At 36.4% G+C, this 12,115-nt stretch overlaps 1 long non-coding RNA gene across 1 annotated transcript; it reads right to left on the bottom strand.

Moving 5' to 3' along the window:
• Positions 1-10,874: 10,874 nt before the first annotated feature.
• On the bottom strand, positions 10,875-12,097 carry LOC133534388 (uncharacterized). The gene is made up of 2 exons (XR_009802013.1): positions 11,860-12,097; positions 10,875-11,611 (listed from the first exon to the last, which is right to left on the bottom strand). It is a non-coding gene; the product is annotated as an uncharacterized LOC133534388 (long non-coding RNA).
• Between the last annotated feature and the right edge of the window lie 18 nt (positions 12,098-12,115).

The following is a 12,115-nucleotide window of genomic DNA, read 5'->3' as shown; positions in this document are numbered from 1 at the left end:
AACCTAACCTAACCTAACCGCGTTCGAAAAATCAAAGTTGCGGGATTTTTAACTCAAACATACAAGTGTTATATATCAAATTGTGCGCGCTGGCTCCAGCTATCCTCTCGTACAAAAACTATTGTGATTGGACTTAGTGGTGAGGTTATATTGACAGATAAGTGAAATTCTATGCGCCGCGGTGAAGTGACACTCGTTTTGTGAACTTAATTTCGGTGATACAATCATAGTTTTTATATCAAAAGACTCCTTAGTGTGTGTACATTTTAGTGATTAAGTTAGTTTGTGCCGGAAAAGCCACATGTAAGTACAATTACCACTTTAAGTGACAGTGACATTCAAAAAGTGATAAAAACCTCCATAAAACCATAAGTAGATCTATAACATATATCAAACTATATATTGCCGTGTGTGTTTTTCAAAGTTCTATACACTGTAAAATTTTCAACATTTTCCCATGAAAAACAACCGAGATAATAGTGAAAAACTGAAATGACGCAATAATCAAAAGTCAACTTGCAGTGTCGTGCGGATAATTTTGAGAAGGTTATTGCATTCTACAGTGTTAGAGGACTCTAAAACAGTTTTTAGAATTAATATAGCATTAATAGTTTTTAAAATATTTCGACTTTTTCAAAAATTTTCATTAAATTTCAACTTTGGAGACCGATTACTCAAAATCTACAGCGATACTATCTAGTTTTTATTATTGCATTGAATACACCACTTACTAAACAACAGAATTGCAAAGTTTCATATTTTTAGGCTCAGTAGTTTCCGTGAAAAGTAATTATTAGCAACGCGGGAGTACCGCGATCAACGGAATTTACGTAAATATCATTCCAAAATTGAAATTTTTCCTAGTTAACTTTTCCAAAATTTTTTGTTTGTATAATACTTATAGCCCCTAAAAAATAGTATTTAAGTTATTTCTGTAAACGTGTGATGCTTACTCTTAGTACAAAACAGATTTGAAATTTTCACCAAATTAAATTCACAAATTTGCTTTTTCTACCTATAAATCGAAATCATTTTAACTGCTGAATATACCATTGAATATATTAATTAGTAAGCAACATAATCACAAAGTTTCATACTTTTAGACTCAGCAGTTTTTTAGATAAGTCACTATTAGTAACGCGGGAGTACCGCGATTTACGTAATTAACTTTGCAAAATCGAAATTTTTCCTAGCCAACATTTTCAAAATTTTCTGCTTTTATAGGGTGAATAGTTACTAAAAAATAGTATTTAAGTTATTTTTGAAAACGTGTGGTGTCTAACTTTTGTGTAAAATAGCTTTGAATTTGTCACTTAATTAAATTCACACAATTAGCTTTATCTACAATCAAATCATATTTAACACCAACTGTAAAGCATTAATAAGACACATACGTAATCCTGATACTAATCTGACTAAGTTTTCCTCTTCAATATATAGCAGATTTTTTACTATTTGAATTTCCACTTTGAAAATCTCATACTTTCCGATTTAGGGAAAATATTTTTTAGTAATTAGTTTTTAACTTTTAAATTGTAATATACTCTTTGTGTTAACTAAACTACCAAAACTTGTGACTAGATACTTTGATTACATAGCTAATATTAGTGTGACACTTTGATTCGCGCGGTCTAAGTGAATGTAGTGTTATTTAGTTGTTAGGATTAGAATTAGATATATATACTATACTCAACCAAAATGAGTGCGACAAGTGGTGAGGACAACATGAGTGAGGTCGACGAACTGGCTCAGCTGTTGGAGACTTCACAGAATCGGGAAAAGGATCTGTATATAGACATAGAGAACAAACTTGATAAGTTTATAAACGAAGTCTGGAGATATATTGATGTCGTTCAAACTAACTTAACCACCAATAAAGAACATAAGAGTATTACAGTCGAAAACAAAAAGACTATACTGGAGGCGGGAAAGCTGCTGAGAGCAGCCGGCCAAATGCACGAAAAAATTATATTAGAATCGTGCGCGAAGTTGAGCTCTACCTCATCTTTCGCTCAAAGCTATATACAAAATGCGCAAAAAGGAAACGAATGTTCAGTCAACAAAAACGAGCTCAAAGAAGTCGTATCATCTATAGTCAGGGAGGAGATCAACAGTCTTAAACAAGACTTAAAACTAGCCAGTCAAAACACGCAACCCAAAATTTCTTATTCATCAATAGCAGCCAAACCCCGACAAACACCAATCTCACCCAGTACTCCCACACACAAACCGGCCATCGTGATAGCATCAAAGAAGGAGGGCAGTGACGCTGCCGACACGCTTAAAACTTGGCGGAAATCAGTGACTTTTAGGGACACTGATTTCGCACCCATCTCCACACAATTCATATCCAACGGAAAAGTACGAATAGAATTTAGCAATCCTAATCAACGAGAAATTGCCCTCAACAAAACCAACAATGCGAATTCGGACGTGACTGCCGTGCCGTCGAAGACACTAAGACCGATGGTCATTTTGAAAGGAGTTTCCTCTGATATACAGGACCATGAATTGACGGACATAATCATAAACCAGAATCAAACAATACGAGAAAGCATTAAAAACAAATCCGACTTCAAATTACATTTTAAAAAAGGCAATAAAAACGACCGCCTCTACAACGCTATCTTCTTAACATCCCCAGACACTTTCAAGGCAATAATTAAATCCAATAAAATAAACATTGACCACCAACGCGTATACGTGGAAGAACACGTCCCAGTATTGCAGTGCTATATTTGCCTGCAATACGGACACACAAGAAACCACTGCCCGTCCACAGAACAGAATACCACCATATGCTCCCACTGTGCTTCAACTAGTCACGCATATAAGAACTGCCCACACTCCCAAGATAAAACCAAATTAAAATGCCATAACTGCGATAAATTTAATGCCACTTATAATGAACATGAACCAAAACTTAATTGCGCACACAGTGCCACGTCCACTTATTGCCCGAGAATGATATCTATGCGCCACAGGATCCAAAGCCGTGTAGATTATGGAATATAAACTACAATATGTTTAATCTTCTATTATTAAATTGTCATCCCGCTATCCCATAAATAACTTTGTACATGCTCGTATATATAAAACTCAGAAAATTGTTTTAATAGCAAACCTAATAAATAAATAAAATATGTTAAACTTTTACTAATTTTTTACATACAAAACTTATATATACGCACATCAGCAACTATTTAATTAGAACTTGAAAACTTAATCGTTTATTATTCAATGTTTTACTATTCAATTGTCATCTCGTTATTCCATAAATTACTTTGTAAAATGTACTTATATATAATAACTCTGTAAATTGTATTGAACAGCAAACATAACAAATAATAACAAGTCAAATTCTTACATACATACATAAATTATAAATAAGTACATTAGTAACTTCTCTAGAATTTAATTAGAATTTAATTAGAATTTAAAACTTAACGACTGCGTGCATCAAAGTCAAAGAATATAATATATAATGTATAGCTTTCAACATTTTCATTGCTTCATATTTTCAATTGTAATATCAAAATTAATTTCCTCACTATGCTTGGTTTGCTCGTAGAATTGACCGATGAAAGTCGGTGGATCCTGCGAGTACACGGTCCAATCATAACTGATCAAACAAACATAAAATTATAATTATCATTTTCTTTATTATCACCTAATCTCTGCAGGGGGGCGGTGGCCGGGCGGCCGCCCGCACTCAACGATTACTATCCTGAGGCGGGCGGTCGGGCGGCAGAACTTATCCCCCTCAAAACTTCTTTAGGATAACTGGTCGCCCGTATTCCTAGCGAGGGCCAGTTATCCAAAAATTCAAAACCACAAACACTCCAGTAACACTCAACACACACCAAATAAAAACATACTACACTCTACACGAAGTGGAGGAGTTTTTAGTCCGTAGGCGGCTGGGCACCATTCCCAGCTGAGTCGGACATAACCGTCGGTACGGGCCGGCGGTATACATGAGTATTCTCTCCTTCACCGCAAAAAAAAAAAAAAAAAAAAAAAAAAAAAAAAAAAAAAAACCTAAAAAAACCTAACCTAACCTAACCTAACCTAACCAAAACCTAACCTAACCTAACAAAACCTAACCTAACTCAAAACCTAACCTAACTCAAAACCTAACCTAACTCAAAACCTAACCTAACTCAAAACCTAACCTAACTCAAAACCTAACCTAACTCAAAACCTAACCTAACTCAAAACCTAACCTAACTCAAAACCTAACCTAACTCAAAACCTAACCTAACTCAAAACCTAACCTAACTCAAAACCTAACCTAACTCAAAACCTAACCTAACTCAAAACCTAACCTAACTCAAAACCTAACCTAACTCAAAACCTAACCTAACTCAAAACCTAACCTAACTCAAAACCTAACCTAACTCAAAACCTAACCTAACTCAAAACCTAACCTAACTCAAAACCTAACCTAACTCAAAACCTAACCTAACTCAAAACCTAACCTAACTCAAAACCTAACCTAACTCAAAACCTAACCTAACTCAAAACCTAACCTAACTCAAAACCTAACCTAACTCAAAACCTAACCTAACTCAAAACCTAACCTAACTCAAAACCTAACCTAACTCAAAACCTAACCTAACTCAAAACCTAACCTAACTCAAAACCTAACCTAACTCAAAACCTAACCTAACTCAAAACCTAACCTAACTCAAAACCTAACCTAACTCAAAACCTAACCTAACTCAAAACCTAACCTAACTCAAAACCTAACCTAACTCAAAACCTAACCTAACTCAAAACCTAACCTAACTCAAAACCTAACCTAACTCAAAACCTAACCTAACTCAAAACCTAACCTAACTCAAAACCTAACCTAACTCAAAACCTAACCTAACTCAAAACCTAACCTAACTCAAAACCTAACCTAACTCAAAACCTAACCTAACTCCGAACCTTACCTAACCTATGTAATGGTCAAATCACCAGATGATTTACAGGAAATCTTAATAGCGTGATTTGTATAAGACGTTGCTGTTGATAAGTGCCATCTAGGCAACACACGTGACAATTTCACTTGTCCAACTTCTGTAAATCATCAAGCAAGTTGTATTCCCGATGAAGCTGAAAATGTGCATATGTAAATCGGGTAATGCAATATGTCAGTGATAAATGTTTGTACCTTAAATGAACATATTGGCAAAAACTTATTTCTTGTTACTCAGTGTGTTTGAGTTATACGTTATTAAAGTTTCACTTTTACTGTGGTTTCATAAAACCACACATTCCTTTTTTTTCCATTCCAAAACTATTTTTTAGTATTTTACATAATATTAACATTTATTTATTTAATCTTTATTGCACAAAAGGAAACCTTATAGTACAAAAGGCGGACTTAATGCAATAAGGCATTCTCTACCAGTCAACCATTAGGCAAAGCAGAGAGATTGTAGGCGGTGCTACTTAACAACAACCACCAAATATAATACAATAACATACTATACATACAGACATACATATAAATATACATACTTATATTACTTATAATATATACATAAATAAGGACAAAACATATGGCGCTTTCACATACATTATTAATTTTTCATTCCGCTAGCAAAGAAAGCACGTAAGGATTTTTTAAATGCAAACTTATTTTGTGCATTTTTGATGCCGTAGTTTTCAGTCCGTTCCAAAGACGGGCCGCCTGCACGGAAAACGAATTCGACATGAACTTAGTGCAATGAAGAGGGATGGATAGAGACATATTGCCGGACGAGCGAAGTTGACGGTCCCGGGTAACGCCGAAGAATTGAAATAGAGACTTAAGGTATACAGGAGAATGTGAATCATGTAACACAGAAAAAAGAAGTACGCAACATGCGAACATTGCGTCGTTGACGAATGGGGAGCCAGCCAAGCTGGGAACGAAAAGATGAGACATGATCATATTTACGAAAGCAAAAAATGAAGCGAATGCAGTTATTGAGTAGCCGATCCAATTTGTCGAGAAGTTCTTCATTTAAGTCCGGATAACACACATCATCATAAGTAATGATGGGCAGGATAAGGGAATTAATTAATAAAACTTTAGTTTTGATAGGCAGGAAGTGTATAAATTTATTAAGAGCGTGAAGGGAACCCATGACCTTTCGACTGATCTCAGTAACCTGTGCTCTCGAACTCAGAGTATTATCTAAAAGAACACCCAGATCTTTAACACTTTGACTGAACCTTATTGGAGTGCTGTCAAAACTTACTGGTGTAATCGCGTCCAAGTCTATTCTTGCAAGCTGTCTGGAACTACCGATAACAATGACGCAATAGATGGCGTTGTACACAATTATACTTAGTATAACTACTTCTGTTCAAAAGTCTATATAGTTACACAAGATAATTCAAAGTTTGTCCGGAACCCTCGGTGCGCGAGTAAAACGAACACGCACATGACCGGTTTTTTTTTTATAAAATTTGTTTTTTCCACGATAGCACGAGAAGTATTTTTTGATGCGTTGTAATTGTTGCAATATCGTGGTGTACTAATTCGTTGCTGAATTATTTGCTGTTTCTATAGTATGAATTAACTCTGATGATTTTTTTTCGGGCTGGGTATCTTATCTGTTAAACAAAATCCTTTGTTTCTTTTCTGCAATAAATTATTTGAATTTGAACGCAGAGCAACTTCAGAGGCACCAAACACTTTGTTTTCACGTTGTGTTTACTTACTTACTTTTTTTTTGAGTAGTTAGTATATTTTGGGTTAGTGTAGTTTACGTTTCCTTTTGGATTACGTACGTACGTGAAATACGTACTTCATGTTATCATATTTTTGATAATGTTATTTTAATAAAACTCTTGGTATTTTAATAAAATACTATTCTATGAATGTTACTGCAAGTTACGGGTACTACTAGCGACATCTGTTGCCCAGCGGATGTGACTTTTTTTAGTTTTGCCTCTCGAGGATGGAGGGCGCAAGTGCACCGTGTTTTCGGTAACTTTCTTGTCTGTCGGTATTATTGCCGCTCGTGAAAAAATATAAATATCCCTCAGAATGGTTCCAGGTTTCGTCCCTGGTACTCACACTGTTTGGAATTGAGTGGCTGGTTCTTTGTAAGCCGGGCTTCGGCGGGGTAGGTGTTTTAGTTCTTCTATTCCCCGCTGGAGGTCTGTAGTAGTATGCGTTCTTGTTAATATTGTACAGTATTTTGAACCGTTACACTATGTTTTATAGCTATAAAACATACACATATGTAAGCGTAATGATTGATTAATAAGAGACATACTAGCGGGGCACGATCAGCTTGTGTATGGGTATGTCTCCGAGGAACTTCCCCCGCTTGTCGAAGTGGTAGGACTGGAGGCGTCCATGTGCGTGCCGCCGTGCTCGCCCGCTGCGAACACGTTCACTGCGTACCTAAACCTAACGTAACAAAATGAATTTGCTGCGTTGGAGGAAAAATAATAGTACAGGAGAAACAACCCAGTAATATCCACGCTAGCCTGTAGCAAAGACAATTAAGATTGTAAACGTTTGCGGCGATTGGCTGGCGAGCGTGAAGCGTCGCTTGGACAAAAGTAATTAGGTATGTTATGTTTGTGCGGCTATCCGGATATTTTCCTCTATAGATTGCATTTCTAAACCGATTTTCATGATTGTTTTTGTTGGGTTAGTTCCTTAAAATACATTCCTAACAAATCGTAATATAAGAGGTAGTAATGGTAAGTATCTTAAATAAGAATTTATTTCGTAATTTATTAGGGTTGAATATTAAGTATCATATATTATATAAGAATATAGTCCAATCCAGACGGGACAATTTTTCGATTGTCCGATCAAATCAGGCCGTGCGGACGGCAACACCAATTTGGCTCGCTGATTTTGACCACCGATTATAACCGATATTACGATGGAGGTGCGGAACTGCGGACGCAAGAATAGCAATTTGTGATAATTACACATAATTGCACATAATTATACACAGAACAGAAATAAATCTACATAAAAGCGCTCCCGAGCAACACATAAACGGCTTACGAATACCTATTTAGTTATTTATTGTTAAATTGTTGTTAAATTATTGACTATTTTAAATTACTACCTAATAATACTGTTTGTTTATTCCCTACTAAAAATATGTGTAACCAGTTTAATAATGCAATGTTGGAAAGTATGGAACAACCGGAAATTAAATTGAATTCAATCGATGAAATAGACTGGCCACGGTATTTAAACAAGCGAGCAAAGGAAGTGCTGAAAAAGAACGAGGATGATTCATCATTAACCGCTGGATTAGAAAACGTTATCACGAACAAATTGGGTGCGCGAGTTATGTTGCGTAGGAATACAGATGTTAGTAAAGGGCTAGTGAACGGCTCTATTGGAGTCATAGAGAAAATAAACTGGGATGTCGATAGAAACAATAGTGCACGTAAAATTATTACAAAATTTAATAATTTAACTTATGAACTAGAACGTGTCAAGACTAAGTTTCAGTATTAACCAAATAGGTTTCCTAATATCGAGGTCTCGGCCCCCAATACCACTTTGTGGCATTTGGAGTCGAGACACTAGGGCCGTGGGGTCCAAGCGACAAGATACTAATAGTATTAATATAAAGAAATAAGTAAAAGACTTATAGATTCTACCGGTGACCAGAGAGCTGGCAGCTTTCTCTCGCAGCGCATAAGTATTGCCATTCAGCGACGGAATGCTGCCAGCATCTTTGGCACAATGCCGCGGGGGCCTTATTTAGATATATTTTAATTTAGATTAGTTTTTAATTTTAATATAAGTAGCTATTGTATTTGATTGTATGTATGTACCATTAATTTTACTTGTTCATTAAATAACCTTATTTATTAAAAAAATGTATTTATAGGAAAAAATAACATTATGAACAAGTATTAAACTCTATTTCTTTGCTTTATTGGATACCTATAACAATAGCTGTTTTTTTTAAATGTGAGATCTTAAAGTAGGTTATATTTGATTTGGCCAGTTTTTATCAGAATAAATATATATATATATATATATATATATGTTGAATAACTTTATAAAATGACTGATGTAATGAAAACTGGCCAAGTCAAATCTACCTACAAACTTACCTATCATATCACATTTTTTTTTAAATAACAGCAATTGTTATAGGTATCTTATAAAGCAAAGAAATAGACTTTAATACTTGTTCATAATGTTATTTTTTTCCTATAAATACATATTTGGATTTTGCATAGAACTTGGCACTCATTTAGATCACCATTCTTTTTGCGGCGAAGCCCACAGCCAAGCATAATTTTTGTATTGAACTTACATTACATTACATTTATGTTTTTGGTGGGATAATATAAATGCACGTGTCCTGACTGACTCATCAACACAGAGCCGAAACTACAAATGCTAGAAGGTTAAAATTCACACACTAGGTTGCATTTATAAAGTCTAAGAAGCGATTTTGAGAAATTCAACCCCTAAGGGGTTAAAAAGGGGATGAAAGTTTGTATGGGGTTCAAGTTTTATTTTAAGCTGGGAAGTCGAAACTTCGTAGAAAAATATACTATTAAAATACAAGAAAATCAATTTCAACGTTTTTGAATATTCATCCCCTAAAGTGGTAAAAAGGGGTTGAAAGATTGTATGGATATCAAATATTTTTTTGAGTGCGGCATTTGAAACTTTGTAGGTAAGCATATCATTAAAACACAATAAAAGTAATTTCAGCGTTTTTAAAAATTCATTCCCTAAAGGGGTTAAAAAAGGGTTGAAAATTTGAATCCATTACCAATGCTTTGAAACTTCTTATAAAGGCATAATAGCCAATTACAAATAAAACTTATTTCGGCGTTTTTGAAAATTCAACCCCTAAGGGGGGTTAAAAGGGGATGAAAGTTTGTAAGGGGTTCAAGTTTTATTTTGAGCTAGGAACTTGAAACTTTGTAAAAAGGTATTTGCAATGTTTATTTAGTAATCATCAGTCCATTAACCGATTTCAATTAAGTTAGTGTCATTTGATAGATCTTATTCCATTTTATTAAGATATTTAAAAAAATAAATACGCGGGACTATCATAAGCTGCCAAAAAATAAAAATTTGGCATTTTTAAAGAATTTTTATGACTGCTTTTGATTGTGGCCAGCGTGTGCGAAAATTAATGCACGAAACTAACGCAAAATACGTCAGACAGTAAGATAAAGCAATAACAATTATTTACAATCCACTTTAACCCCAATAGAACATGTTCATCTCCTCAAATAATGCATTAGAATTATAAGACTAAGAATCCCGATACCGTATCGATGCAAATAAATAATTTCTGTTTTCTGTATTTCTGAAAAGAAAGAATCAATGAACGCGGCGGCGCCATTGATGGTTAGAAGTGTTAGAACGTGCGACGGCCTGGCAATGTCGACTTCCTAAAATTGTTAATCATAATCACTATCGGTGTCGTGGGTACTTATTGCTGAAATACCTCCATATTATCCACGTAATTTTCGTCTATAAATTAATAAAGAAAGTAAATCGAAAATATACTTATTGATCGCATAGGCGACGCTGTAATTTATGATGTACAGTACAGTTGTTCTGTGGTTGAGCAACAAGCGCCCTAAGCGGTGTTTGCAATAAGTTTCCACGACACGTTGCACCTCGAACCATTGCGGCTGTGTCCCTGATACAGCCTACCCTATACCCTATTTTTTTTGGTTACAATGGAGGCTAATTTTTGCCCCTATTTGAATTTTTATGGCCTTAGTGCTAGGCCAATTTTTAAGCCAAATTTCATAGAACATAAGTTTTGTTAAAATACGTAGGCTACTTTAGGGAAGACTTATATTGAAGTAGATAAGTTGTCTATTTGTTAGTAAAGGTATTTATTGTGAAATTATAACAGTGGTCATTCTAACGAATATTTTTTATTGTTCTTAAAATAACAATGTACACTTAAAACTAAATAAATATGTAACTAAATTAAACATGAGTTTTATTATAAGAAATCATCTTATAAGATTCTTATTTAAAATGTTGTAACTATTTGGTCAAGGCACTCGTATTTGAGCTAAATCCTCCTCCTCCTCATCCTCGCTTAGAGCTTTTACCTAAAACGAACGGATTCAAAAAAGCTCGCCGTGTGATCGTTTACATTGTTCTCAACACACTGTTCATGTGCATTTACTTACACGATGTAAGGTCAACGAATTTAATTTCAGTACCATTTTGTACGTTGTCTCAGCGACAATATTCAGAGGTTCCTAGCGCCTTTCGTAAGATAAGGCAGCCTCAATTGTGACAGCTCTGGACGTCGAGAGTTGCCGCTCAAACAATGGCAAGAACCTCGAAGTAGCCTGTGTATAGTTCGTGTCATCCAGGATGACGCGCAGACTTGTCGTACGTAACCTTTAATAAGATGACAATATGAGTCAAAGTACGCGTGTTCGTGGATGGCCTGGGGCGTGGCGGTGTGGGGCGCGCACCGGTCAGGTCACACCAGCACGACGGCGCGGAACAGCACGCGCTGGTGGTCGAGCAGCGCGGGCCACACGAAGCTCCGGATGGGCTGCCCGCGCGCGCCGCCCGCCGCCGCCGCGCGCCCCGCGCCCGCCACCCACACCACGTGCTTCTCGGGGTCGAAGCGTGCTGCAACACACATTACCATACAATCAATAAACTTCTTCCAACAATCATCTTTCATTATTAGTTGGCTCGCTTCCATACTCATCTTTACTTTTTACTTAGGTCACATACGCACTTACGTTTGTACCGAACCGCGGCGGCGAGCTGCCAGCTCTAGGTCTAGGAAACTGGCAGCTCAGCTTCGAGCTCTAGGAATATGCGTTTCGTTCCGGACGCGTTAGTGTGCTAAGAGGAGTGAAGCGTGTACTAACTGGCGGTGAAGTCGGTGTCGAGTCGGAGCTGCGGCGCGGCCAGCACCAGTCTCCACGCGGCGCGACAACACGCCGCCGTCAGCGCGCGCAGCGCTGTGCTCTCCGCTAGGCCCGTGTACTCGCGTAATGTGCTCGCCACCTACAACCAACAGCGGGATTACTCGATGTGACCAATTTGGCCACGTGTTGCTTTACCTATGTCTGTTTCGAGACACTCTTTAATGGTATACTGCATATGAGTCTGAAGGAAGAATAT

The sequence above is a fragment of the Cydia pomonella genome, unplaced genomic scaffold, assembly GCF_033807575.1.
Source record: "Cydia pomonella isolate Wapato2018A unplaced genomic scaffold, ilCydPomo1 PGA_scaffold_93, whole genome shotgun sequence".
In the NCBI taxonomy this organism is placed as follows: domain Eukaryota; kingdom Metazoa; phylum Arthropoda; class Insecta; order Lepidoptera; family Tortricidae; genus Cydia; species Cydia pomonella.
Note: the sequence above shows the minus strand (reverse complement) of the source record. Positions and strands in the feature narration are given on the sequence as shown.